Raw genomic sequence first — 26,934 nt, forward strand, 5'->3', positions numbered from 1 at the left:
CACTGATCCAAGGCTGATCAAGTTACCTTGGCACCTGAGGGACACACACAAATACTACAAGTACCTCCACCCCTCCCTGACAGCCTAAATTTACATTACATATCTGTCAATATGCTACCCTTTCATAAATTCCAAAATCAGCTGCCTGAGGCATCTACTTCACACTGTCTAATGACAGGACTATCCCTGCTACTAAAATAACTGGAGTGCACCTGAAAGAAAGAAAACACACAGAACATTAGCTCATTTGAAAATGCAAACATAGTTCAGAAGGTGTTAGGTCAACAACGTTTAGTCAAGCCATACATCCCTCCAGGAGGTGATATACAAAATCCTGAAAAACATTCCCAAGGGGGCCAGGGCACTGTCATAGTAACAAAGAAAAGGGAGAAACAGGTTCTTTTTTTAAAAAAGTTAACCGGACTCAAGCAAAAATTGGCACTTTTGAGAACTTACTTCTCCCTTCTATGTATGAGCTTCCAGAATCCATCACCTCATATTCCATCTGAAAACTATGTAGCAATGCATATAGCAAATTTATCTGTAGCTATATAAAAATGTTGCCTCCTCTGGCGTGTTGTTTTTACATGCATTTTTTAAACCTGTGACTTGTGGGGCATTTGATTATAATGTTGCATACTTAGTAGGGTGAGAACTACTTCTCTAGTTACATGAATCTGCCTGCTTAATATAATAGTTATCAGCTTAAATTATTGTCCGGAAAGTCTATGGTTCAAGGCAACCCTTTCATAGTAACCACACAAGAAGGCCAGAACTAGGCAGCCTTACAGGATCACTGCAAGGATTACGAAGATTGTATATTATTGACCATGAGGGAAAAATGGAATAAAAATAAAAAGCTTACACAGAGTAGTGCAGTTGATAAAAGTGATGGACTGGAGAGACCGAGGTTCAGATCTCCCCAATCAGCCATGAAACCTGTTGGATGGCCCTGGGCATGTCAGCTTAATCTGTCCCTCAGGGCTGTTGGGATGACTCTAACAAACTTCTGAACCGAACACTGAGCTCTTTAGAACTGGATTTTAAAAGCGGTAAATAAATTTGAGTTTCGTCTTGAATGAAGGGAAAAGGCCATTAAAATGACACTATTTGTATTCTCTTGCTAAGCTTCCTCTGTCAGGGATAGAATGAGTTAAAGGTATGTCTACTGGGCTTGCTCCTAAAGTACATGACACATAAGACAATCTTCATTAATTTCCTTAAACTGCCTCTGAACTATTATATTTATTAAACCACACAGAAGCTGCTTGTAGCTCATAACATTAAACTATAGTCTCTTGAAGCTTCCTTCTAAGACCAACAGCTCTTTGGAGTTTTCAAGCTTGCATTATTTTCTTTCATTAACAAATTTGGCATAGCAAGAAAAAAAATTAGCTTGGTAAAAGGTCCTGCTAAAATTGTAAAGTAAGGCGGCCCTTTCCTTTGAAGTACATAAGCAACTCCTTGTGGGCAAAGGAGTTTGGTGCTTTTGAGATCCTGTGGCACTCAATCACAGTATATGTCTACAAATTTGCTATGAACAATATTGTTATGAGATTGGAAGGGAGGATAGGCTGTATGTCTGAGCCCCCTTCTAGTTCCTGGATCCAGCATGGATTCAATTCCTGGAATTGCCAGGCTGGCTTCCTGATGAGGTAATGACCCTCTAAGTATACAGTGGTACCTCAGGTTAAGTACTTAATTCGTTCTAGAGGTCTGTTCTTAACCTGAAACTGTTCTTAACCTGAAGCACCACTTTAGCTAATGGGGCCTCCTGCTGCTGCACGATTTCTGTTCTCATCCTGAAGCAAAGTTCTTAACTCGAGGTAATATTTCTGGGTTAGCGGAGTCTGTAACCTGAAGCGTATGTAACCCGAGGTACCACTGTACTTTGTCTTTCTAAGCAGTTAGAAAAACAAAGGTAACAAGGAAAGTGGCTCTGTGCCAGATACAAGGTGCAGGCTAAAGCCTGCAAGACAAAACCATGCCTGATCTCTGCTTCAATTCAAGGCTGTTGCTATGGGAGAAGGATGGCCCTCTTGGGGTGTTAATGCTGGGAACCCCTAAATTGTAGGCTCAGACTATGTGTGTGTAAATAAACAATACTGTATATCATAAAGACACCATGGCCTCCACTGTCCTTCATGCCGAAGGGAACACAAACCCTGGGTTTATTCCTTAGCCATTTCTTCTCCTGAACATACCCCACAAGGCTGCAGAGGTTTAGATCAGAGTTTTCCTTCTCCTAGATGGGCTATCTTCCCAGGTTGACAAGCCCCATCTGCCCCTCATTTCCCACAATAGCACATGCAGAAACCACCTTCTTGATCGTTGGACTCGCTATTGGTCTTGTTTGCTCAGTCCCCCAGAGCCTGTCTTTACATGCAGGGGAAAGACAAGTCCCTAACTCACCTGACTCACTGAGGGTTTGAGACCCATTGGCTACCCTCAATTGGTTTAGCCAGCCCGCCAACCCGGTTTCCCAGAGTGTAGCTGCTGTCAGCTTCTAGGGGCCACATGTTAGAGGTAAGAGCAGGGTAGGGACTAAAGGCAGACAAACTACTCCAGAAGGAGCCCAATATGTCCCCCACCAGAGACACTGCCCCTCCCCTAATGCCCCATACACTCACAATGCAGGACTGGTCAGCAGACACAGATGCAAAACATGCAAGTTCTTCGAGTTTTAATACTTGCCCAGAGCTAGGGAAACAACCCATAAATTTAAACCATCCACATATCACACTGCTCCAAAAATGACTTCAGAACCAAATGAAATCCTATTCCATTTATTAAAGCAAAGGTTGTCTGCTCCAGACCGTCATCAGCTTTCGTTCAGCCAGTTGCTCAAAAAGTGTTCCCTAGCATATGCCTGAGGTATGTGAATTTTCTTCAGTAATAACTGGGGAAAAGAAAAGAAAAAAAATCTGTAGTGCCTGCAGGCATCTCTATCTACTATTCTTTATATGTAAAAGACAAAATTATTACAACAGTGCAATTATCTAGGAAACTAAAACTTTTTAATTCTCTGAAAGGTATTGAGGAAAATCTTGAGACAGTGTTCAAGAGGTTGTTGAATTGTCCCTCATTTGCAACAGTAGAAATCAGGTGCAAATGTTTAGCTCAGCTATGGTACTCTATGGAGCTAACACAAAACACTCTTCCTCAAGCAATGGTAGAATCATACAGCTGGAAGGGACTGAGGATCATCTAGTCCAACCCCCTGCAATGCAGGAATATGTAGCTGTCCCATAAGGAGATCAAACCTGCAACCTTGGCATTATCAGAACCACTATCTAACCAACTGAGCTATCCAGATTATGTGGTTTTCATGCACACCATATCATCACTGCCTGAAGTACACTATTAGTACTAGCAATTAAAAGAATTACCAGTTTTATTATACACATTCACAAATCTAAGCAATTCAGAGGATGGTCATATGGCAGGTGCAGAAAAGGTGGTAGCAGTTACAACTTTAAAGCAAGGATTTTCAAACTTGCCAGAAGTTATTTGCCTGAATGACTGAATAACTTAAAACTAAATGTAACTAAGGCAACAGCCAGAACAGTTCATTTAGTAGCACTGTACTCCAAACCTAGACCCAGACAACTTAACATGAAACAGTCTATTTTCAACATTCTTTTCTGAAATAATCTCTGGTTCTGAATATAAGCCTTCATTTTTATCTTCAAAGAATTATTCACTACTGTAGACTGTATTTCATAAAAATATTCACACTAGACATTCCAAGAGAGAATATTTCATAGTTCCCCAGCCCCAAGTTCCTCCAAGTTTCCAAATCTTCCATTTAAAAGAACTAGGGGAAAGTCAAGGAGGGAGAGAAGGTCCGTCCCCCCGGGCTTTTACACCTCTAGGACAGAAGAAGGTTGTGTGGCTTTATGTCTTTGAAACACTTTTACAATGTAATCCAATACCTGTTTACTTAGAAGCTGCACCATCTTCATTAGGCGTACTCCGAGGAAAGCATGCATAGCACTGCAACTTTAATATGCAACATGCTTTGTAATCCTTCATGCATTCAGTCTCACCAAATGAAACATAACAATGTTATCTCCTTTAGTAATAATAATAATGGTAATAATAATAGAAACCAACTGAGAGGTAGAGGCTTGGTCAAGGTGAACTGGTAATTGAATGGTTGACCAGGAGCATAAAGTTTAGTTTGCCAAGCTCTAGTATGCTTATGATTTCAGAAAATGTACTTTGTTACTAGCAACAACCAATAAACTGGGTTATTTTACACTTAGTTAACCCTAATTCACAGCCATATGAAAAGAAAAAAGGAGAAGAAAGTATACTGTTGGTGTGCACCCAAATAAAAGTGTGGAGCGCTTCTGTAGGCTTTAAATTAGGTTTTGGACTTCAAAGATTACAAATAAAGGCATATAACTGAAAAAAAATATGTCAAAATTATGAAGGCTACATGGGTATCGTTTTTTGCAACTTTTTTACACCAAATTTTACTCCAAGGCAGTAATTGGCAGGGACAAAATTATATAGCAATTAGGGCATGACAGCAAAAGCAAACAAGTACTGAAAATGGGCTCGACACTTCTAGTAACAAGCAGGTAATTATCACAGCAGCTTGAAAGGGGCATAATCAACCAAACTGACATCATCCCACCCACATAATAAACGTGAAATCCCTTTATGTCCAAAGTAGCTTTTACACACAGCTGGCAAATGTGGCTAGTCAATGTCTGACTCCTTTGTAGCTGACATTTCTTTTAGGCCAGTTCAGCGAACTACTTTTTTGAAGTGGAGATTTCACCTAATGTTAAATAACTTTCCACAGAAGCATACATTGCCACTGTACTTTCATTTTAAAATTCAATAAATTTGATTAAATAATTTGTACCTCTTTTAATGCTGATACAGTTTCACATTTTAAGTTTTCTGATGGCATTTTAATGAATGTTCAATTGATTTAAAAGTTCTGTTTACATAGGTACAATATGGACACACAATTTACTTCTCTTTTCACACTCTTGTAATATCCAGTAGTAGATCTACATATATTAAAGACTGGGTTTTTAATTTATGCATTTTAATAAATAAGTCTAAAAACTTCCCTGCAAGATTTTCAAAAATGTGTTAACGTTTGAAGCTGTTTTATAACCACTGAAAAATGTTCAAAACTCCAGTGAAATACAGTTTCATCTTATTGCCTTTTACACCTTTTTTTAAAGCCATCAAAAGAATCATTCACTAAGTTCATTTTACTGTTTCCCTATGTAACTCTAAGGGGTAATCATTCCAGAGTCAGGCACCCATCAAAGCGAAGCCCCTTCTACATTTCCCCTCACCCTGAATTCTAGCAGAGAATGTGAGCAGAGCCCACCTGCTAAACTTAGCAGAAGTGATATTCATTGATCCTACCTCACTGCTCCACTTAATAAACTGGCAGCCACATTATGCATGCTCAGAATTATTTTCCCAGTTTCTGTCTCTTTATTTCCAAAGTGATCACAGCATGTAATGATAGCTTAAGGGGACAAGGAAAGAACTGCGGTAAATAAAAAAATAAAATATTTTATGTATAAGAGCAATCTACAAGGCTTAAATGCCACCAGTGCAACAGGCCAGAAAGCTGTATTGCATAATCTAGTTCTACAATTGCCAGGTGATAAAAAGGGGAACTGTAAATTATCTCCTGACCTCTCACCTGGTTCCTTAGTTTGAGTAACTTGTTTAGAATAAAACCAAGCTGCTTTCCACCAGTCAATACCATTCGGTGCTTGTTTTGCCTCAAGCTCTACCAGTCTGACAGAGATCTTTCCCACTCACAATCTCCCTTTTTGGGCTACCTGTTCTGAAAGGGAGAGACTGGGGACACTGGCCAGAAGAGGGGCATGCTGATTACGCATTCATCTTCAAAAAGGAAAATCTTTGTGTACGTGCAATCCAGTCTTCATCTCCCTTCTTCCCATCATCATCCAAGATACATGGAGAAGAAGGATTAATACCCAAGGGTTGAGGTGCAGCATTGCCCATGAAGTCCAGATTTACTACAGTTAAATTGTAGCAGATATACCAAGAAGTCCTACCATGTGAGTCCCATTGAGGTGTCCTGGAGGAGGTCATGAGATCTGGAGGAGTGGGAAGAGATCAGAGGGTTGGAGCTAGGGGACCTCTGGGAGGATCCAAGTGGGATGTAAAGGTAAAGGTACCCCTGCCCGTACGGGCCAGTCGTGTCCGACTCTAGGGTTGTGCGCCCATCTCACTTAAGAGGCTGGGGGCCAGCACTGTCCGGAGACACTTCCGGGTCACGTGGCCAGCGTGACGAAGCTGCTCTGGCGAGCCAGCACCAGCGCAGCACACGGAAACGCCATTTATCTTCCCGCTATAAAGCGGTACCTATTTATCTACTTGCACTTAAGGGTGCTTTCGAACTGCTAGGTGGGCAGGAGCTGGGACCGAAAGACGGGAGCTCACCCCGCCGCGGGGATTCGAACTGCCGACCATGCGATCGGCAAGCCCTAGGCACTGAGGTTTTACCCACAGCGCCACCCGCGTCCAAGTGGGATGAGGGGAGTGGAATTGCAGCCTCAAGGAACATCTGATCCTGGGGAGGGGTTCAGTGGCTTGGGGAATGGAGATCAGGATCCTGGGAAAGGGCTGAGTGGATTGTAGGAGGAACACCCCTTAGTGTCACAACAGATGATGGAGAGTGAGCTCCCTGAATATGTTTTGAGTTCAGTGCACTCCAATCAGATAACAAAGACACATAAAGAAGCCCCTGGTGGGCACATGATTCTGCAAACTCAAAGCACTTACCAAATCAGGATTTTTTAAATAGTTTTTTGTGTGTAAGCAAAATATTTGACTATATTTGCCCAAATACTGACAAATCCCGTTTCACATTATTGAGCAATCACAATTTTAGTCACAGACAAAATAGGCAATGGGACTCTCTCACTGGCATTATCCTAAATACACATATTGCCCTCTACGAACCTTGAAAAAAATGCCCATACATCTCCACTGGCCAAAAAGAACTAGTTCCTTTCTGTGCAGCCAGAAAACCAGTAGGATAGAGGGGTTGGGGAATGGATCAAATTATCAGAGCAGAGAAACTTAACGAAGTGCCCTCCATATGTTGCTAGAGTTCAGTTCCCATCAGTCCTAGTAATCCAGGTAAATGGTCATGGATGACGGCTGTTGCAGTCTAGCTGGCAGCACACTGGCTACTTCTGACACATAATATATTTCTATTCTCTCATATGCACCACTGTAACATTGGCGGTCATAAGCAACAGCGTTACCATAGATGCTTAGACAATTTTATCAATAATTGCACATATTAATAACTTTTTGCACCTTACCACAACCTTCCCAAACCTAGTGACCTTCAAATGTTTTCGACTACAACTCCCATCAGCTGCAGCCAGGGCCTGGAGGACACCAGGTTAGGGAAGACTATCCCAGCACAACAGTGTTCTGTCCCTAGCAAACTAAAAACTAAATAAGCGTTGAAACTATAAATCATTTGTGAAAAAGTTTAAACTCTCATAAGACATTTCAAAAGCAGTTTAAAACTTTTATATGTTTTCAGGACATTACAATAAAATGTACCGTATTTTTCACCCTATAGGACACACTTTTCCCCTCCAAAAATGAAGGGGAAATGTGTCTGCGTCCTATGGGGCGAATGCAGGCTTTCGCTGAAGCCTGGAGAGCGAGAGGCATCGGTGCGCACCGACCCCTCTCGCTCTCCAGGCTTCAGGAACCTATCCGCAAGCCTTTCGAGCCCGGGGGAGTTCCTTCCCGAAGCACGGGGCGTCCTCCGGAGGGCACCCCGTGCTTCGGGATGCAGCTTGCAGCCCGGAGCGCCCTCCGGAGGATGCCCTGTGCTTCGGGAAGGTGTCCGCAAGCCTCCCGCACCCGGCGGGAGGTCCCGCCGGGCGCGTGAGGCTTGGGGCGGCAGCCTGCATCCCGAAGCACGGGGTGCCCTCCGGAGGACGCCCCGTGCTTCGGGAAGGTGTCCGCAAGCCTCCCGCACCTGGCGCGCGAGGCTTGGGGCGGCAGCCTGCATCCCGAAGCACGGGGTGCCCTCCGGAGGACGCCCCGTGCTTCGGGAAGGTGTCGGCAAGCCTTGCGCGCCGGGCGGGAGGTCCCGCCGGGCTCGCAAGGCTTGCAGGCAGCAGCCTGTTCTGGGGTCGGGAGAAGCTCGGGCTTCCCCCGCGCCAGCCCCGCGCCTGGGGGGGGGAAATAATTTTTTTTCTTTATTTCCCCCCCCCCCAAAAAAACTAGGTGCGTCCTATGGGGCGGTGCGTCCTATGGGGCGAAAAATACAGTAAGTATCTAGAACAAAGAACAGGCTATAAGTAAAGGGGTCTCTAAACTTAAAATTTCCATATATTCTACTGACAACATTCTGTTTTGGTTTATGAAGCTTTAATGAAAGAACTCAGCAGACCTATTTAGAAAATTCTAAAATTACCAGTACTGTATACTTCTGTTTCTTGTACACTAGGTTTTAAAAATTAGACAATATAAAACTCTAACTTCTCAGAAAAACTACGGCTCATAGGCAATTCACACAGCCCCAACTTATTTTTATTGTGTTTATCTATTGTGAATTAGATCTTGAAAAAGGTTGAGTGAGAAGTATTCACTATTTCATCTCTACCGATCAGGTGCAGTACAGATGGCCACAGGAAAATACCCTGCTGCTTTGACATTACTCCTTCAATGGGAAATGGAAAGGCAGATTTTTGACACAGAATAGGTTTTATATACTCACAGCCTCACAATAAAAACTTAGACCATGAAAGCAGAAACAAAATTTAGTTGCATGAACACTTGCCATCAAAAAATTGGGTACAAGCCAATTTGTAAAATAAAAACCAGAAACAATGGTTTTATACACATCAGCAGTTAGCACTTTTAACATTGAGTCAAAATTCAACTAACGATCTTCAGAAAAACACTTCTTCTTTTTTCCAAGAAAGAATTTAACCAGATAATTAACATCTATAACTGGTACACGCTTAGTTATTGCAACATGCAGACTGTACTGTATTTTGTATGTACACTATACAAGTTCTTTCTCTCATTGAGACACTCTCCTTACAGTATCTTAGAGATCATTATGTTATTTATATTCTAGGCATGAGGATTAAGATTTTAAGATTCTATTTTTTAAAATAATTGTTTAAGATGCCTTTTTCTATTCTTTCCCTCCAAAAAGCTAATAGAACTGTATACTTTATTAGGGCAGATGACCATGTCCTTCAAAGAGGATAGGGGAGCCACCCAGAACTCTAGAGAGATAACAGCAAATTACCTATACATTTTCCTTGCCAGATTAGGAGTCAAGCCACTATGATATTTTAAGCCTGCAGATCAAAGCATTCATAACGGTTGCACCAAACTGTATATAGCTGAAGTTTCATGTCATGCCTACCATAAATGCATGGAGATAGCAGGCTGACATGTTAGAATATCGCTACAAATAATTAATGTTTTTTATGCACAGTAGATTGATTTAAATAAAAATTTCCACCTTGAAATTCATGTATTTCCTCAACTTGCATTCATATTAAACTGGTTGCATCACTGCAACATGAACAGAAGAGGGGGGGTGTTTTGAGAGAAACACCTTAGTCATTTTTGACTGCCTGAATATTCAGAGCAACACCAGTCCAGACTAGGGCACAGAGTGCTGTCATTCATAAAGCTTCTGTTTCCCTTCCCAGGATGCCTAGGAACAGGATCTGAACTAGGAGGTTGGGTCAGATAGACAGAATGGATATTCTGCTAGTACCCTGATGCCCATCAGTCTCCCAAACTAAACTGACAAAGAAAGTCTCTTGTATAGTGTAATGTTGGAAAACCCCAAGACATTTGATATGAGGCGTTATCAACTTCCATGTGGAAGCTGCCTTGATTGAAAGAACTCCAGACTTCACGGCCACCATAACCATGTGGCTGTTTCAGCACATCTCTACCCTGATGTACAAAGTAAAGCATGCCCTCAATACCTTTTCCCCCTCAGCTACACAACTGTTCAGTAGGAGATAGAGTGGTAATCCCTGCACTGTCATGGACAGAACATTTCCCAGTAAAGTTTGGATTGGCAGCAACACTTCCCCCATTAAGATGATTTGCCCATGGAGGCTGATAAATTCCTAAATGCTCTGTGAGATTTTCCAGATGATATGGCTGGCACCCCCATCAAAACCTTGGTCTCAGTGTGGATCAGCAACAGGAAAAGGGCCATAGACATAGTCATTTCTAAATCCATCAGAGTAAGCTACAGATGCCCTGTTGTTTACAGGAATGCTCTGAGGGCTAGATGGTGCAAATCTTATACTGAATACAGCAAAACATAAGAGAGTACACATATCGGATCTAATATGTGGTGGTAGTGATGACAAAGTAAATATAAGGTAAAGGACACCTGGGCGGTTAAGTCCAGTCAAAGGCAAATGTGAGGTGCAGTGCTCATCTCATTTTTCAGGCTGAGGAAGCCTCCATTTGTCCACAGACAGCTTTCTGAGTCATGTGGGCAGCATGACTAAACTGCTTTTGGCATAACAGGACACTGTGATGAGTGCCAGAGTGCACAGAAATGCCATTTACCTTCCCACCTCAGCAGTACCTATTTATTTACTTGCACTGGTGTACTTTCAAATTGCTAGGCTGGCAGAAGCTGGGGCAAAGCAACAGGAGCTCACTCCGTCGCGCGGATTCAAATCACCGGCATTCCGATCGTCAAGCCCAAATAGGCTCAGTAGTTTAGACCACAGCGCCACTCGCGTCCCTGATGACACAGTAGGCTAACCGCTCTGTCATCATTGCATTTTCAAGTAACTACCCAGGACAGGATGGGGTTGTGCAGGGTTGTTAAGGCAGCAGAGAGCATTGTTGGCTGCCCACTCTCCACCTTAGAGCAGATTTATGCCACAAGGTGCCATAGGAAGGCACTGGACATAGTAAAAGATCCATCGCATCCTGGTCACTGTCTCTTCGAGCTCTTGCCGTCAGGACGGAGATACAGGACGATGAAGACAAGAACGAGCCGTCTTAAGAACAGCTTCTTCTCCAGAGCGATCTCGGCCCTGAATGGGAAGCCCGGACTTTGAAAGTCATCTAATCTCCCTTGCTGTATTATACTGTATTGATTAATTAGTGTTTTTATGGAGCAGTCAAGTAATTTCGTTGTCCCCGAAGGGGGCAATGACAATAAAGATATTATTATTATTATTATTATTATTATCCAATATAGTCTTGAGCCTTTGGAATCCTGGAGTGACACATTTGTAATTGTGTTGTTTAAAAAGCTTAAGTCCGGGTTTTAGTTGTCCCCCTCCTATGGTTCTCTCCCCCTACCACACACTGAAAAGGAGCCATTAACTCAGAAAGTCTTTAACAGAATGCCATTATTCAGTTTTAGGACACTGTAAGTGTAGATTATAATTTTTAATGGGAAGTGTTACATTCACGATAAATTCACTCTCTTTGTAAATCAAGCTTTTTTTTAAAAAAAGAAACCTTTGCCGCAACAGTATTTTTAAAGTTAAATTTTGAATTTTAATGCCCATTTTTTAAAGTCACTGTCAATTCCAAATGGAATATTATGCTGCTAAAAGATACTAGCAGGGAATGTCATTATATCATTTAGATCCATAAGTGTCATTCATATTTAAACAATTTCATGAAGAATGTTAATTTCAAACAGCCACAGAAAATTATTTGGTGTCACTCCTAACAGAACAATTTCAAAACAAGAAAGTACTGTAAACTAACACGAAGGTGTTTCTGCAGTATGCAGATGTGAATAGAAAAGAATGGCACAATTTGATATGAGACAAAGCAGCTGGTGGGCAAGAGCATATGCTAATCATGTTGGCCAGAATGTTTCATGTTCTTATGCTATACATCTGTCCCACCCACCTGCTGCACTTTTTCTCAAAACTACAAGTTATTTGGGACAAAGACTGTGTTTATGCTGTGCGTTTATACAAAATAATGCAGAAGTATGCTGTATATAATTTGGGACTCTCAAAAACTCAAAACTATGATTGCTAATCTCAAAACATGGCTATCTTGAAAACTCTACCTTGCTATCTTTACCCAATAACAGATCTCACTGGAAAGGCTAGGTAGGCCTTTTGATCATTCTTTTAAAGTGCCTCAAACAACTATGTGTTGTACATAAAATAGCTCTCCTCTCAGGATTACAATCTAAAAGATTGGTCATATGAGGAAAGGGAGGAGGAAGGAACAATGTAAAGGAAGGAGATTAATTCAACATACAACTTTTTATCATATTTATAATGGTTGTTTTTATGCAGGGTTCTCAGGAACAGAAAAAATTCCTTGCACTGAAATAGGTACTTCTTTCACTTTAGTTTATATGCAATGTATTTTTAAAAAACTTTTTCTTTTAATGGATCAGAAGACGCATTAACAGAACTTATCCCCAGGTTAACATTTATAGGACTGCAGCCTTAACAATTCGTTCATAATCATAGAGCAAAGAAAGGCTGATCCATAGAAGGCCGTACTTCTCAACAAAATTTAATTGCTTTTAACAAAAAGTTAAATTTGTTCTACAGATCTAGCTAAACCAATGAGAGCCAGGACCCTCCTATTTGGTAAGTGCCATTTGTTATGGTTTAGTTGAAACTAGAGAAAAGAACTTTTCCCAGCTGTCAGTTCATATATCTGCTCAGATGGACAATACTTCACCAAACAAGAGGAGATCCAAGTCCTTGAAACAGTTCTATTCAGAATAGACCCACTGGAATTAATGGGCATTATTAACTTAGGGCTGTTGGTTTTTATAAGTCTACTCCAAGTAGAACTTAGTGAGATACAACCCATGGGAAGCTGTCTTATACCAAGTCAGACCTCTGGTCCATCTAGCTCAATACTGATAACTCTGAAACTTCTCCACAGTTTCAGGCAGAAGTCTTTCCCAGCCTTTTTTAGATCCCACTAGGTAGATGGAACCTGGGACTTTCTGCTTGCAAAGCATGTGCACTACTGCTCAGATATGGCCCTTCCCCAACATAATACCCTAATATGCAGGATCTTTGAATACGTGCAAGTTTAAAAGGTGATGGATCATGTATAATTGTTACAAGAGTGTGGGCCCAAACTTATATACAGATGAGGAATATGAAAGTATCCAATGGTGCAAACAATTCCCTTAAGGTAAGATACTAACTGTACCAAAGAAGAGTCTTTATTTTATTTACTGGTTGTTACATAATTTCATACTGTATCTTAATTAATGAGAAAATATCTAGAATTTCCCAGAAAGAACAGGGAGTGCAAGGCAATTTAAGATATACCCTGGCCTGTCCTCTGTTAAGCTGTGTGAGTGCTAGATCTAGCTCTTCCATTCATTTCTCCTGTATTGAAACATAATGTTGTTGTTGTTGTTTAGTCATTTAGTCGTGTCCGACTCTTCGTGAACCCATGGACCAGAGCACGCCAGGCACTCCTGTCTCCCACTGCCTCCCGCAGTTTGGGCAAAGAAACATAATGTAGGCTCCAGCATATTTCAGTTTTGTTTCTGTTGTAAACAGCATCACTAATGTCAGACTGACTTTACTGTTCAGGTTGCAAATGTATTCCAGACAGCCTTCATCTTCAGAAGTGAACTACATACTACAGGAGTAGTAAAAGCTAGCATGACTAGACTGAAAAACACTAAAGATTCAAGTCTATAGTCCCCTGCAGAAAAGTCAGTCAGCATTCAGGTGTCTTACATTGTTGACAATATGGAATCACCCTTTTTGCCCTTAGTATACCTGTTGGTGTCATGGGAAACAGATGCACTTGATCATTAAAATACTGCAAGATGTAAATGTTCCACTTTAAACAATTCTTCTTTCAGAATGACTGAAATAATTAATTTAACATACTGTTATTCCTTTCAAGTTAGAAAAGAAGCTGTTCCCTAGAGATACTATCTTATTTCTCATACCATACAAGGCACCATGATAGTGACAGTACATAACTTCTCACCCAGTGCTTAATGATTCCCATGACACTCCAATCATGTTTTTAGATTTCTTGGAGTTATTTACATTGTAAAAAATCTTACAATATAAAAGCTAATTTATATATTTCAGTATATACTGAAATAATGCCACTGCATGCAGTAAAGTGAGTCATTAGTGACTTTAAATTTTTTTTGGTAAAGTACAGCTAATATTTCATGTTTCGGAATAGAACTGGACTGATAAGGCTCATACATTTAAATAAGCACATCTCCTCACAGTATTTTAAAAACATGACAACACTTGTCTATATCAATTCTTTGCTTGCACTTCTTCAGGTGTCACTTTTTACATGACAGAAAAGATACCCACCTACACCCAACCCCCTACAACTTATCATGGTTTAGAGACTATATTACCCTCAGAATTCCTAAGCATGAATGCAGGGCTTCTTGGGTATGAACTTTTTTGTTTTAACTTCCATAGTCAATAATGAAACGTGACCACACAGATAATTAATTGAATGGCAGCTACTTTGTTTCCCTGCACTCCATCACAAGTGGTGTGGCTGGTAGTCTCTTTTGCTTCACAATTAAGTTACAACACACCTGAAATTTTCAACCTTACTAGTAGGATCTTATATAAAACATTACCAAGGTTTTTCTTGTTATTTCTCCTATCCTCTTCTTAAAGTTCATATTGGAGTAACACAATCTTCTCTATTTCCCAACTGTCTAACTGTCAGATATAGTCATCTACCTTTCTCAGGCTGTCTCAGATGTAGTTTGATACATGGGCACCACTGGTAAGGTAAGGCAGAACAAAGTGTTCATTCCCTTAATATTATTCTTAGTGCCCCAAGTCTCCAAGGCTAGGCTGCTCTCAGAGAACATTACAGTGAATGGCTTATGAAGCAATCCAAGAGGACTACTTCCCCCCACCTCATTGTATCCACAAGGCTCAGACCTCCATGTGCTGCTAGAATGTCCCCTGTCATCCTTCTTTTTACTGCTTATTCCACCCTGCCCTCCGCTGCTGCCATTGAGAATTGGAGGGGGGAAAGCAGAGTGCCACCCTTGAGAAATAGAGGTGGAGAACCAGTGGGTTCTAAGTTGCTCTGCAGACTTGCAAAGGAACTGAGGCCATTCACTTACCAGTTGGCTGCAGTTTTTAAAAGCCTTAGTCCACTCCATGCTTGGCAACAGCTCTCAGATTGATTGCCCTCCGCCACTAAAGCATTTTGTTCAATGCATACTTTATACAGCTGTGGAAGTGCACACAGAACAGCAGATCCAGCTGGTGGTAGAATGGGAATCCTCAAACAGAAAAATCCTATCGCTACCTCCTCCTGAGGTTTTGGCTCTTGGGGCAGTCAGGCAGTGCCTCTTCCCTACTGCATATATTGGAACTGGAGAAGACTCAGAAGAAATAGGACAGGGAGGGACTTCTGGATAAACGTCCTCTGAGACTCATTGCAAAGAGGGACTACAACAGAGTTACACTTTATGATGGCTAAATGCACTCCCCAACCCCATATGTGGTGCAAACCCTTTTTCCACAGAGAGAGAGAGATCTCTTTACTCACACCTCCACAACTGTGGTGCCACAATCCTGATACCTAGGGGAAATGGGCTTTCAGGCCATTCTTCAACCTGGAAAACTCTGCAGCCTGCCCAGCCCTTTGGATGCAAGTCTTTCCATTCCCTTCCCCCTTCCTTGTTTGATGCCTCAACAATCATCTGTAAACCTGCACCCATCTCCAGTTAAGTTCACATTAAAAAGGCCTTTGCTGTGCTGTATACAGCCTGCTACAAATGCATTTCTTTCTTTATTTTAGAAAACTGTTTGTCTGTTTGTTATGCATTTGGAAAGTTTTTAAGATATTGTAACCAAATTTTGCATGGTGGTTCCTGAGATCAAAGAAGAGGTTTTAGACTATATTTTGATACAACTGGACATGATGTTGAATCATAAGGGCGAGTTGAACCTTTCAAGACTGCACTGATTTTTTTTGTTTTAGAAATCCCAAGCAATGCCAAGTATGAGGCTGCAGATAAGCTACATTATGAACAGTCACTTAGATCTTTGGGGAAATTTTACTTGTGGTACCATATCCTATGGAATATCACTGAATGGTTTCACTGCAATACAAAATATGCCCTTCTGCTTGCCATATGTAAAGCACCATCTATTTACATCAGGCATCTTGTGAAGATACATATTTTTGCCCTGGCTTTCCTTGATCCATAAGGTCAGAACCTGCTACTTCTGAAATCCTGTTTATCTGTCTATCTATCTGTTACTGTTGCATTGTTTTTGTGCCATTTGCCTGATCCAGTAAGGCTCGTCATATGATCTTATTAACACACGTGTGTGCAGAACCAATCAGAGGGGGGCCAGGGGGACCATTTGGCCTGAGGCCTCGAGCTCAAAGGGGGCCTCAAATTTAGACACTTGTCGATGTTTTAGTATTGTATAGGTTTTGTGACTTGTTTTCACGTACAGTGGACTAAAATGTGACACACACTTTCAGCTTGAAATGGCTAGGAAAGTGTTTGTTAGATAAGTTTCAAAATTCAAATTATGTCTCAGTCTACTTTTCATGCCTTGTTTTGGTTTTGGGTGCTGCATCTTTCGTTTCATTATGGCTAGCGGCCTCAAAAGTGGAAGTGGCTGGAAGTAGCCCTGAAAGGCTCCCCTGTGGGTGGGTGATGCTTACAACCTGAATATGGGAATTCCTCAGAGTAACAAGACAAATGATACTTCTAACCAGCGCTTTTTTCTGGGAGGGACACAGGGGTACGCATACCCCTAAACATTTTGTGAATCTAAGTTTGGCCTCATTGAGGGGTAGTATTTCAATGAGTAGGAAAATGAGAATACCCCTAAACATTTTTTAAGAAAAAAAGCACTGCTTCTAACAGAACAAAAAACTGACAAAGGAAAGGAAAGGAGAGAGCAGAAATATCACTTCAAGCTCATTTGTTTTAGAGATGGCTAGCTTTCACAATCACAGGATATCTTACAGCACAATCCAAGCCATATCTACTCAAAAGCAAGTACCATTGAACTAAACAGAAGCATTACCAACTTACCAGGAAGTAAGCCTCATTGAGCACAGTGGGACTAGCTTCCAAATAAATATGAATAGAACAGTGCTGGTAAAGAGCTGTTTTACTCAGTCCCTACAGAGTCTGATTAGAAACATTACTCATAGGGGGAGGGCAGGGAAAAGAATGAAATATATTCTATATAATGTACTTTACTTTTAAATACATTGTTGCTTGTGCTAAATGTGGTGAACAACAAGAATAACTATGCCTGTTTCCAGGTTGAACTGACAAAAAATAAAAATAAAAATGATCAAACTAGTGTAATATAAAACTCCAAAGAAACAAAACAAGAAGAAACTACTCATAAACTACATTTTTCATTATTCTAGGATTTGAGATTACATTGTCCAGATGCAGAATCGAAAAGGTTGGTCAGCACTACAATTTGAAGTGATGAAACTAGCACATGTAAGCATAGTAGGTTTAAAACAAAAAAGTAATTTGAAGCTAAGTATTATTCATATGTATAAAAAAACCCCAGTATAGTAAAGAGTCCCTGATCTGTGATACCATCAGCACAAGTAGTGTCCGAGGCAGCTGTATTCAAGGGGTATGGAGCAACTGCTTTCATAACATTAAGAAACTATTGTATAGTGCTCTTTAAAGAGACATTAATGAATGGCTTAGCATGAATGCAGCTGCATTGCACTGCTGACAGAACAGTATCTTGTCCTTACCCTGTATTTGTCTTGAAAGTATCACAGCTAAAAATATTTTCAGCTACAAGGCATTGTACTACAAGGATTCTCCTATTGTGCATGAAAATAGTACCAGTAGTGCTTGTATACTCTCAGTATACTATTAGGATAGCTATAGTTAGGATTTTGATTTAGGCATAATTTTTTCCCCCAATATAACTTTTCATACAATTGTATGGTAGTGGCAATAGCTTTGTAAAACCAAGACAGACCTACCTGCCTCATTATATTTTCAAGCGGGCACAAGTCTAATAATGTGTATAAAGTGCTGATATTTTGAAGTATAATGCAATTCTGCTATGTTAAAAATTCAGAAATCAAATAAAATTAAACACTCCAATTTTATGATAGGATAGGTGACTGATGTGTCATAATGTATATCTAGCACTCGATACTTTTAAAAAACTTTATAGATATTCAGAGATACTAAGGAATTAACCCTATAAGCCTTATATGTAGAGAACTCCTTATACTGTGTATCAAGTTCACTGAAACAAACTAGTTACATAACCTATTCTTTCACTTATGACCTATTTCTTGTAGAAAACCAATCATAATTTGAAAATGTTTGGATACTATGTTTAATTTACAATGTTCCAGAAAACACTCTTTAAAGATATTTCATTAGAGGCAGGAATTGTTATATTAAACATTCTATTGAAGTTTTGTATTTACATTGATTCCTTAAATTATTTGCAAAAATAAAGAGATTCTCTAGTGACTTTATTAAACCTATAAATCATATTCTCTAGTATATCCTATTCAAGCAAAGAAAAATGCATTCAAGTAGAGACAAAAGTCACAAATGTCATTTGAAATAAGTATATTTCTGATATCTGAACAAATGCATTTTAGCTATAAATTAGTTGCTACGCCAGAGCTGGATTTTTCACTTGATTGCAGAGTGGTGTGCTTGTTATTATGAATATTCAACACACATGGATATAAACGTTTTCCTGACAAGCAAAGATAACAAACTGTTCCGAAATATCTCAAGTGTCAACTTAAGCCATTCGGATAACTTTCCTGCACGGTGCCTCGGTTACTACTATCCATCGTTATTGCAACCCACCATCCATCTTCACAGAACTGTAAAATAGCCTGTCTGCCATATATAGCTCCGGGGCTCCTGTCATATTTTGCCCTTTAATACAAAGAAGTTGACGGCAGGGTACTTACCACCGTTCAATTTTTTCTGCACAACGTCATCCACAACCGCGTAACCTTTCACAAAACCCGTAGGAAGGATGACGGAGCAGGCATCGGTGCCCCAAGCCGATTACCCGAAGGAAGAAGTTATTTACATGTTAGAATCCAAGCCCAGCGTCGCGTGGAGAGAGACAAATTGTTCAGCACTCCCTTAGATCAGCCATATTACTCTCCCAAATCAAACAACACTTCACTTCCCAAGCTGCTTCCCTTGCAGCCTCGGCGAAGACAACTGGCAGGCGCTCCCCCAGGCGAGTCCTGCCCTCACCCCCACCGCGGGCACTGCTCACAAATGTTATTTCCGAGCCCCCCAAAACGCCGCGGAACTTCACCCCTTAAGGAGTCCCCCATCCAACACTACAGCCGCCGGAGGAAGAGGAGGAGGAGGAGAAGGGGAGGGGAGGAATGAAGAAGAAGAAGAAAAAGCAGGGCTGGAGAAAGTAGATCCGACTATTCCGAGCGCCACAAATGTGCGGACTGGATTTCTCCCACCAAGGATCCGGAACGACGAGCCCCGGCCACACTCGCTAGGAAAGCAGCCTCTGACTTAACTCTTTCCTGACCAGCTAACAATGTACTGTGTTTGACAAACTGATATTTACTCAAGCACAATAAGCCTCACTCTCCAATAAGCTCTCTGTCGGCACAACAGGGGAAAAATGTTGGGCAAAATCAAGTTGAGGGTTCCATGGTCTGACGGAACTCACGTTCATATTTGCGTTAAGAGCTGCATGTCCAAAAGCCTGTCGATAGTCTCAAAGCAGGGAGGAAACCTGTCATCTCAGGCCGTTAGGGGCTTCAGTCTGCCTCCCGTGAATAGTGCCATAAGCAGGGAAAGAGAGGCCTTGTTTTCTCTTGCTAAAGAACTTAGTTTCTCCACCTCTAATGTATGTGTGTTAACGTTACAGTACGATTTTAAACTAGAGTTTTCATTCAACTTACTCTCAACACACTGGTACCATTTCCTTCTCTGTCCCCTTTCCAGTCCCTCAACTAGCTTCTGCCAAAAATACAGTTCAAGTGAACAGAAACAAAGGAAGCGTTACGTAACTTTTATTTCACTTGAGTTTTTATTCCTGAGCTTGTCCTCTAAAAATATCACAAACTCACCCAGTTATCCTTCAAAACTACGGTAAACCTATCCATCACAAGGTCTTAAACCAAGGAGGGCACTGTATGTTTCAAGCAATGTTTACTTGTGCAAAATTAAATAAGCTTGATACTACTCTTTAGAAAACCTATTTTTCGGCTAAAATTCATATGGTTTTTAAAACAAGAATAGTTTTTATTTAACTTAGGCTATTTCAGACTTTCCCCAATAATGCAAAATTTTCTGTTTGGTTAAAAAGACAAGGCTGTAATCTTATGCTCATCGACTTGGAACTCTTATGATTGTAATTTTAAAACTCGAAAATCTGTGGGCCTTACTTTGAAAGAAACAAATAGAATCAGAATGCACGTGTAATTGATACATCAACCTTATAGATACAGTGCAGTTTTGCTGCATCTGACACAAAGTGTATCAGATGCAACTTCAGTGCAGTCAGGGCGAGATTTACATCATGTGTCCAGTCCTGTACAATGCAACAATTTTTAATCTGGAAACAGTGGCTACTGCTTAATTAAGCAGGACCAATCCACCACCCTCCATCAGCATACCATTTTATGTTGGCTCAGAATAGTGAAATATGATGAAATGAAAATATAATAAAATCTATCGGGTTAACAGCCACTCTGCTATCAATGCTATCTATGCCACAGAATGTTTGTCAAAGATGAGAGAGACTTGATTCTCACTAATAACAATATTACACACTGAGTATGCATAAGGGGTTAAATAAGCCGCATCTAGACTAGAACACAATCTGTTTGACTGATTTAAATTCTAGTGTTGAAACTAGCCTAGATTTGACACTTGGTGTTGTGTAAAATAGTTAGAAATATTAATTTAAAATTTTAAAGGTTAGATGAAGTTATATAACTTCATTAAGAAAACAAATACATGCTTCACTCCACATCCACCCACAACACATTGGCAATGGGAAAACATTCCAACTTGTGTCATTCAGCTGAGTGTATATCCAGAAAAAGAATTCCACAAAGATAATATTTAGACATAAATTCACATATAAAAAGGTATGAAGATAAGGAATGTTGGGGTGAAGGATAAAAAAAATGCATTGTGTGTAAAAACCTAGGTCCTTGATTAACAGGACAATATTTTTTCCAAGCTCCCTCTAACATGTGTCATGATGTCATAAAATATGACATCATGGCATCCCTTAGGGAAAGAGCTTGCTGGTCAGCTAGAGTTTAAACACATATATAACTCACAATAGCTATGAGATACAGAGGCTGGGATATCTTACCCCAGAACTACAAATGTGTTGAGTATCTGTCATCTTTTCAGAAGTATTACTATGCACACTGTAGGATTTTTAATGAGATACTTCATGTCAGTTGACTTTAAAAAAATAAATTGTAGTTTAAAATTGCTTCTTCTATATTACAGAATATTTATACAATGAAATCTGTTATGCTACCTTTCTCATAAGGAAAAATAGCATAATAGATGTTGGGTGAGGGGCAGATTGCCCATAATTCCTAGATTTAGTAAAAGTTAAAATTAGTCAAGGTATGATTAAACTTTGCCAAACCCCCTGGATATGCTAATATGCCCAGTGAGCTCCACAGAGCCAGCTGGATGGGCCATTAGCAGAGAACAAAGGCCAGTGATGGCCCATCAAGGCAACCATCAGAGGGCAAGACTGCCAAGCAAGAGTGAGGGGGGGGGGGCTTCTGTGCAGGGTGATAGTAGCCAGAAGCAAAGGCCAGATTTAGGATTTCAGCTTTGAATGAGTAGGCTGTGGGGAGGTCCCTGGCAGCGAGGAGGAGATGAGTTGGTAGATGAGCCATCTACCAACAGAACCTCCATCTTATATGGACTGAATATTATTGTATTGGCCCTCATCCATTCATGGTTCCAAGCAGTGCTTAGGGTTGAAAAGCAGCAGCTCTGGATGACATCAGCATAAAGTACACTGACATCTCATTCTAAATCTCCCATCCATCATGGTAATCCATCAGGGCAATGAAACCCATTTCCATGCCAAGATCAGGCCTGAAACTAAAATAAAATGGGCCAAGATAATCAGTTTTATCCAAGATTAAATGCACAAGGTTCACCCACTCAACTATCCTGTCAAATGAGGCGAATCTCTGCCATCAGCTGATAGTTAATAAACATTCCTTGGAGTCCAAGGATTTTAATACGGAACAGGCTCACTTTCAAGGTGGTGCAGTTTGCTCACTCGCATAAAGAAACAATTGTCATGAGCCCCACAAAGACTTCTTGGCAGAGGAGGGAAGAGGAAAGTGATGTGAGTCTGGAAACCAATCCTGGAGAAGGATCCAGTGGCTTGGGGGGTACTGATCTAGTTGCTAGGGAGTGACCAAGTGGATTGTCAGGAAAAAGGCCTACCTCAGCAACAGTGGACATCCCAAGTTCGGATGGAGTGGTAACTGTCCCACCTCCAGCTATCCGAGTGATCCCTGCCATGGGTAGGCACCTTGAGTCTAGGTACAACAGTGAGCTGGCACTATCACCCTGACCTCCATCCTCAAGAATGTGACACCAGTTGTGGCAATATGAGCAGAATCAGCCTACTTACAGGAGTGCCCACTTGCTTGCTCAGTCCCATAACTTTGGACACAACCTGCACAAATGACTGTGCCTACTTTGCACTTCAAAAGGGGAGCTCAGGGTGTGTGTCAAGCTATTCTTTTATCATGTTTTTCAGTCAATTATTATCCCCCAAAGTCGCTCATATCAATTTTAAAAAGTGAAAGTCAGTTTGTAAGCATGATGGGAAGATCTAAGAAGACAAGATGGGCAAAGGAAGGGTAGTGGAAGGAAAGGGGGGATCAGTTTACAGTCGGATGATGCTATTGAGGTATAAGCGGCATTTATATCCAGTTCAGGCCAAGTTGATCTTCCCTTGCTGTTGTTCTCATGTGAACTAGTTGCTGTTGCTCTTTGGCCAAAGGATGGGGCCAGAATGTTCTCCCTCTATGCTTCTGTGACCCCAGGGCAACTGTTCAAGCAGAGTGTTCTTTCTGACATGGGAAGGGGAACAAGTTACCTGCAGCAGCTGCTTCTCTGGCTAATGAATGAGACAGGCTGGTCTTTCCCCTGTCATGAAGCTCTAGGAGGCATGGGATTACTAGGAGGCATGGGATGCAACATTCCAGTGCCCCCTGATCCTCTGGTCAGTGACAGAGACCAAAATGTGCTTTCCTTTACTATGAAAGTCCCAAGAAAACGAATAATATTCAGAAGTAACAAAATATGTTATTTCCACAATCACAACTTGGAAGTTAGCCAGTTCTATAGTAACACAAAAAATAATTAATCCATCATAGCAGATACTCAGAAATATACCAACCTCCAAAGTTACAGGCAAAAATAAGGAATCTGAACTAAAGGCAAACAAGTCAGAATCTATGTTAAAGATATGCCTAACCAACCTCTTTTCAGAGTACAGTGAAACACATAGATCTCTTGATCCAGCTAAAGGAAGTATGCATATAGAAGCAGGCTTCCATGTTTGTACACCTCATTGGAAAAACACCACATTCACAACCAGGTTCATGAATCCCTTCAGGCGTATATAAGGTTTTATATACATACAATGGAACTTTTAATTTTTCCACCTCACAAACCAACTTTTCTCATAGCATGTGAAGATGCTTCCTAAGATGCCCAAATCAGGATCCAAAGCTTATGTATGTTGTGTTTTGATCCCACACAATTAGGTAATGTATAATTATATTGCCTCTTCTTCCTAGATGTCTTCTAGATCCAGTCTTCTGGATTACATGTAATTAAACCTTTTAGTGGCGTCCTCATCAACCGGTGTTGCTTTCACTTTCTCTTTTCCTTCTGAAAAGGCATTAACCCCACCACCAAGTTATTTATACCTGGCTTAGTGTTTTCACATCACCTAATATCTGGATTATATCTGGTCACTGCATGCTTTTTAGTGGAGAAAATACTATATTTTACTGAGAAGTCACAATCCAAATTACACACATAAAAATCAAATAAAAAGTGGTTGGGTGGATTGCAGAAAACCAAACAAAGGACACCTATAAAAAAGTAGGAGTACACAAAGATGTACTGGAACAGTTCAAGAGGAGAAGGGGAAATTCCACTTTTATGGAGAACTTCCATTGTTCTTTCATTATTCATTTAGCATTGTATCAAAATTATATATTATATTAATATTTTACATGATTGGTTGTAGAAGGTAATACCTTAAAAGAAGCTACAATACATAAACAAGTCTAAGATTTATGACTGATTGTTTTAAAAAAATCATTGTAGCTTCAAGGATTATTTGATTATTTGAATTCATTCCAATCCCGTTTTAGAATGAAAATTTTGGGATGGAAACAGCCTTTATAACTCTAATGGATGGCATACATCAGAGAATGGATGGAGTAGCGCAATCCTATTAGTTTTCCTGGATTTTTCAACTGCTTTCAGTACCATCACCTACATTAGGACTTGGGATGGTTGGATGAATATTTATCTTCCGTTCCCTTTTGGCATTTGCTTTCTTTCCCCACCCCCAGTCTGTTTCCTTCTACTCTAATATCAATGTGCTGCTAGAGAACAAGGTATTAAGAAAGGGGTAAGGTTTAAGGGTTGCCCTCAGACCAGTTTATTGAACTGTAAGTAGCAGATTGAAGAGGTACAAACTAAATGATTTCTAATGTGCACAACGGTCTAAAAGGTTCATAGCAAGTCAATTTGTTCCCAGATATGGAGCAAATTAATTTGTCCACCATCCCTGCCGAGGAAGCATAGCACTGCAGTGACTCCAGTTTTTCCAGGAAGGGTTGGTCTCAGAAGGTGGTGCTGGGGGGTTTCTGCCCCAGGGCCTTTGGCATACAGGGTGCTACTGGGTTCCACCTTGTCCACACAGTTTAATATCTACATGAAACTGCTGGGGAAGTCATCAAGATGTTGGGGCTGCAATGTCATCAGTATGCTGATAAAATATAGCTATTTGTTTTCCACCTATAAATCCCAGGGCTGTTGTGGAATTCTTGAATTTCTGAGGCAATTTGGGGATAGATGAAGGTGAACAAGCTAAAGCATAATCCAGATATGCTATGGGTAGAGAAATCAGATGACCTCAGTAGAGGGGTACAGCAAATTTTGAATTGAGTTGCATTTCCGCCAAAGGAACAATTTTACAGTTTGGAGGTTCTTCTGGACTCAGGACTGTCTACATAAGTAGAGATGCTAGTGGTAGCCAGCCCTGCCTTTTGTGAAAGCAGGCTGTTAGTCTACTGTGCATCTGGCTTACCTAAAGAAAGTGGGTCAATGTAGAGTTATGTATGTGCTTATATCTGGACTAGAATTTTTAAAAAGGTAAAGAACCCCTGGACGGTTAAGTCCAGTCAAAGGCAACTATGGGGTTGCAGTGCTGATCTCGCTTCAGGCCAAGGCAGCTGGCATTTGTCCACAGACAGCTTTCCAGGTCATGACTAAACTGTTTCTGGCGCAATGGAACACCGAGACAGAAACAAGAGCGCGCGGAAATGCCATTTACCTCCCAGCCGCAGCGATACCTATTTATCTACTTGTGCTGGTTTGCTTTTGAACTGCTAGTTTGGCAGAAGCTGGGACATAGCAATGGGAGCTCACCCGTCTTGCGGATTCAAACCGCCAACCTTCGATCAGTAAGCCCAAAAGGCTCAGTGGTTTAGACCACAGCACCACCCGCTCCCGGACTGGATTAGAATGCAATGTGCTCTACCATAGAGCTGCCTTAGAAAATGACCCAGCAAATTCAGCTGGTATAAAACATGGCCATTTGAGTGTTCTTTGGGGTTAGGTGATATGACTCTATCACACGTTCTGTGCTAGTTCTACTGGTTGCTGGTGCATTTCTGGGCCCTGTTTAAATACCTGGGCATGCTCATTAAAGCCATAAATGGTTTGAGGTCTGGTTATTTGAAGAATGTCCTGTGTTTTGAAACTGATATTGTGTGTCCTGCTTTTGGTCCTGACTTTAAGATCAGAAAGATTAATAAGTCTTAGGGACAGAATGAAAGGCGCTCTATAAATATTTTAAAAATAATTAAAATTTTGTGCTTTGCTACTGGTTTAGCTCTGATAGTGCTCCATTCAGTGTGGCCCAGAAATGGGCAACAGGAGCATTGCACTAAAGAAAAAACAAAGTTTTAAAGCCTTATTAATTTTAAAGATTTACATGCTGCCTTTCAGCCGTGCTTCCTGGGTGATTTGCAAAAACAGAAAGAGCACGCGCACACGCGCGCACACACACACACGCACACACATACTTAAAAGCCTAGGAGAAAGGATAACATCTTCACCTCATCATCTACTAATTCCTTTAGTTTCTCTCCATATGGATGCTGTGCTACATGGACCATATTTCTAGACTCAAGCCTTTCCTAAGCATTGAAGACATTTCTAGAAGGAGAGAGGAAATCTACACAACTATTCAACTACACCACCACTCAAGAAATGTCTTGTTAAGAATCCAAGATGCAATGCCTACAAAAGAACTAATGCTTAAGCACCTGACATGCTATGCCCAGTAACTCATTGTACTGTTCACAGCTGTCTCATTGTTAGTTTTGCTACACCCATCTCATCACCATCTGCTGCCTTCATTCTAAACTTAGAAGCTTCTTTGGGTAGAATACACCTTGCCATTGTGAGATGCAGATGTTAACATAATGGGGTTCTATCCTAGTGTAGGGTATCTAAATACAAGCTGATAGACTTGTTTATGGCTTTGGGGTGAATGAGCAAGTAAAATTTTTAATGATATCAAGTTAAACTTTTAAGTAGAGGATTGGTTTTATACATATGTCAACACTCTATATTCA

The 26,934-nt window shown here is 40.8% G+C and overlaps 1 protein-coding gene across 12 annotated transcripts in view; it reads right to left on the reverse strand.

Annotated features, from left to right (window-relative positions):
• The window catches only part of KMT2C (lysine methyltransferase 2C), a 145,659-nt gene that overhangs the window by 112,446 nt on the left and 6,279 nt on the right, over positions 1–26,934 (reverse strand). The window contains exon 1 of one of the 12 annotated variants that reach the window (XM_080973917.1): positions 18,973–19,373. The exons of the other annotated variants lie outside the window; for them this stretch is intronic. The gene's annotated coding sequence lies outside the window, so the exon portion shown is untranslated. Of the gene's footprint in view, positions 1–18,972; positions 19,374–26,934 lie in introns of those variants that run through there. 12 annotated transcript variants of the gene reach the window in all.

Source organism: Podarcis pityusensis (assembly GCF_964106645.2).
Source record: "Podarcis pityusensis genome assembly, chromosome: 12".
NCBI lineage: Eukaryota > Metazoa > Chordata > Lepidosauria > Squamata > Lacertidae > Podarcis > Podarcis pityusensis.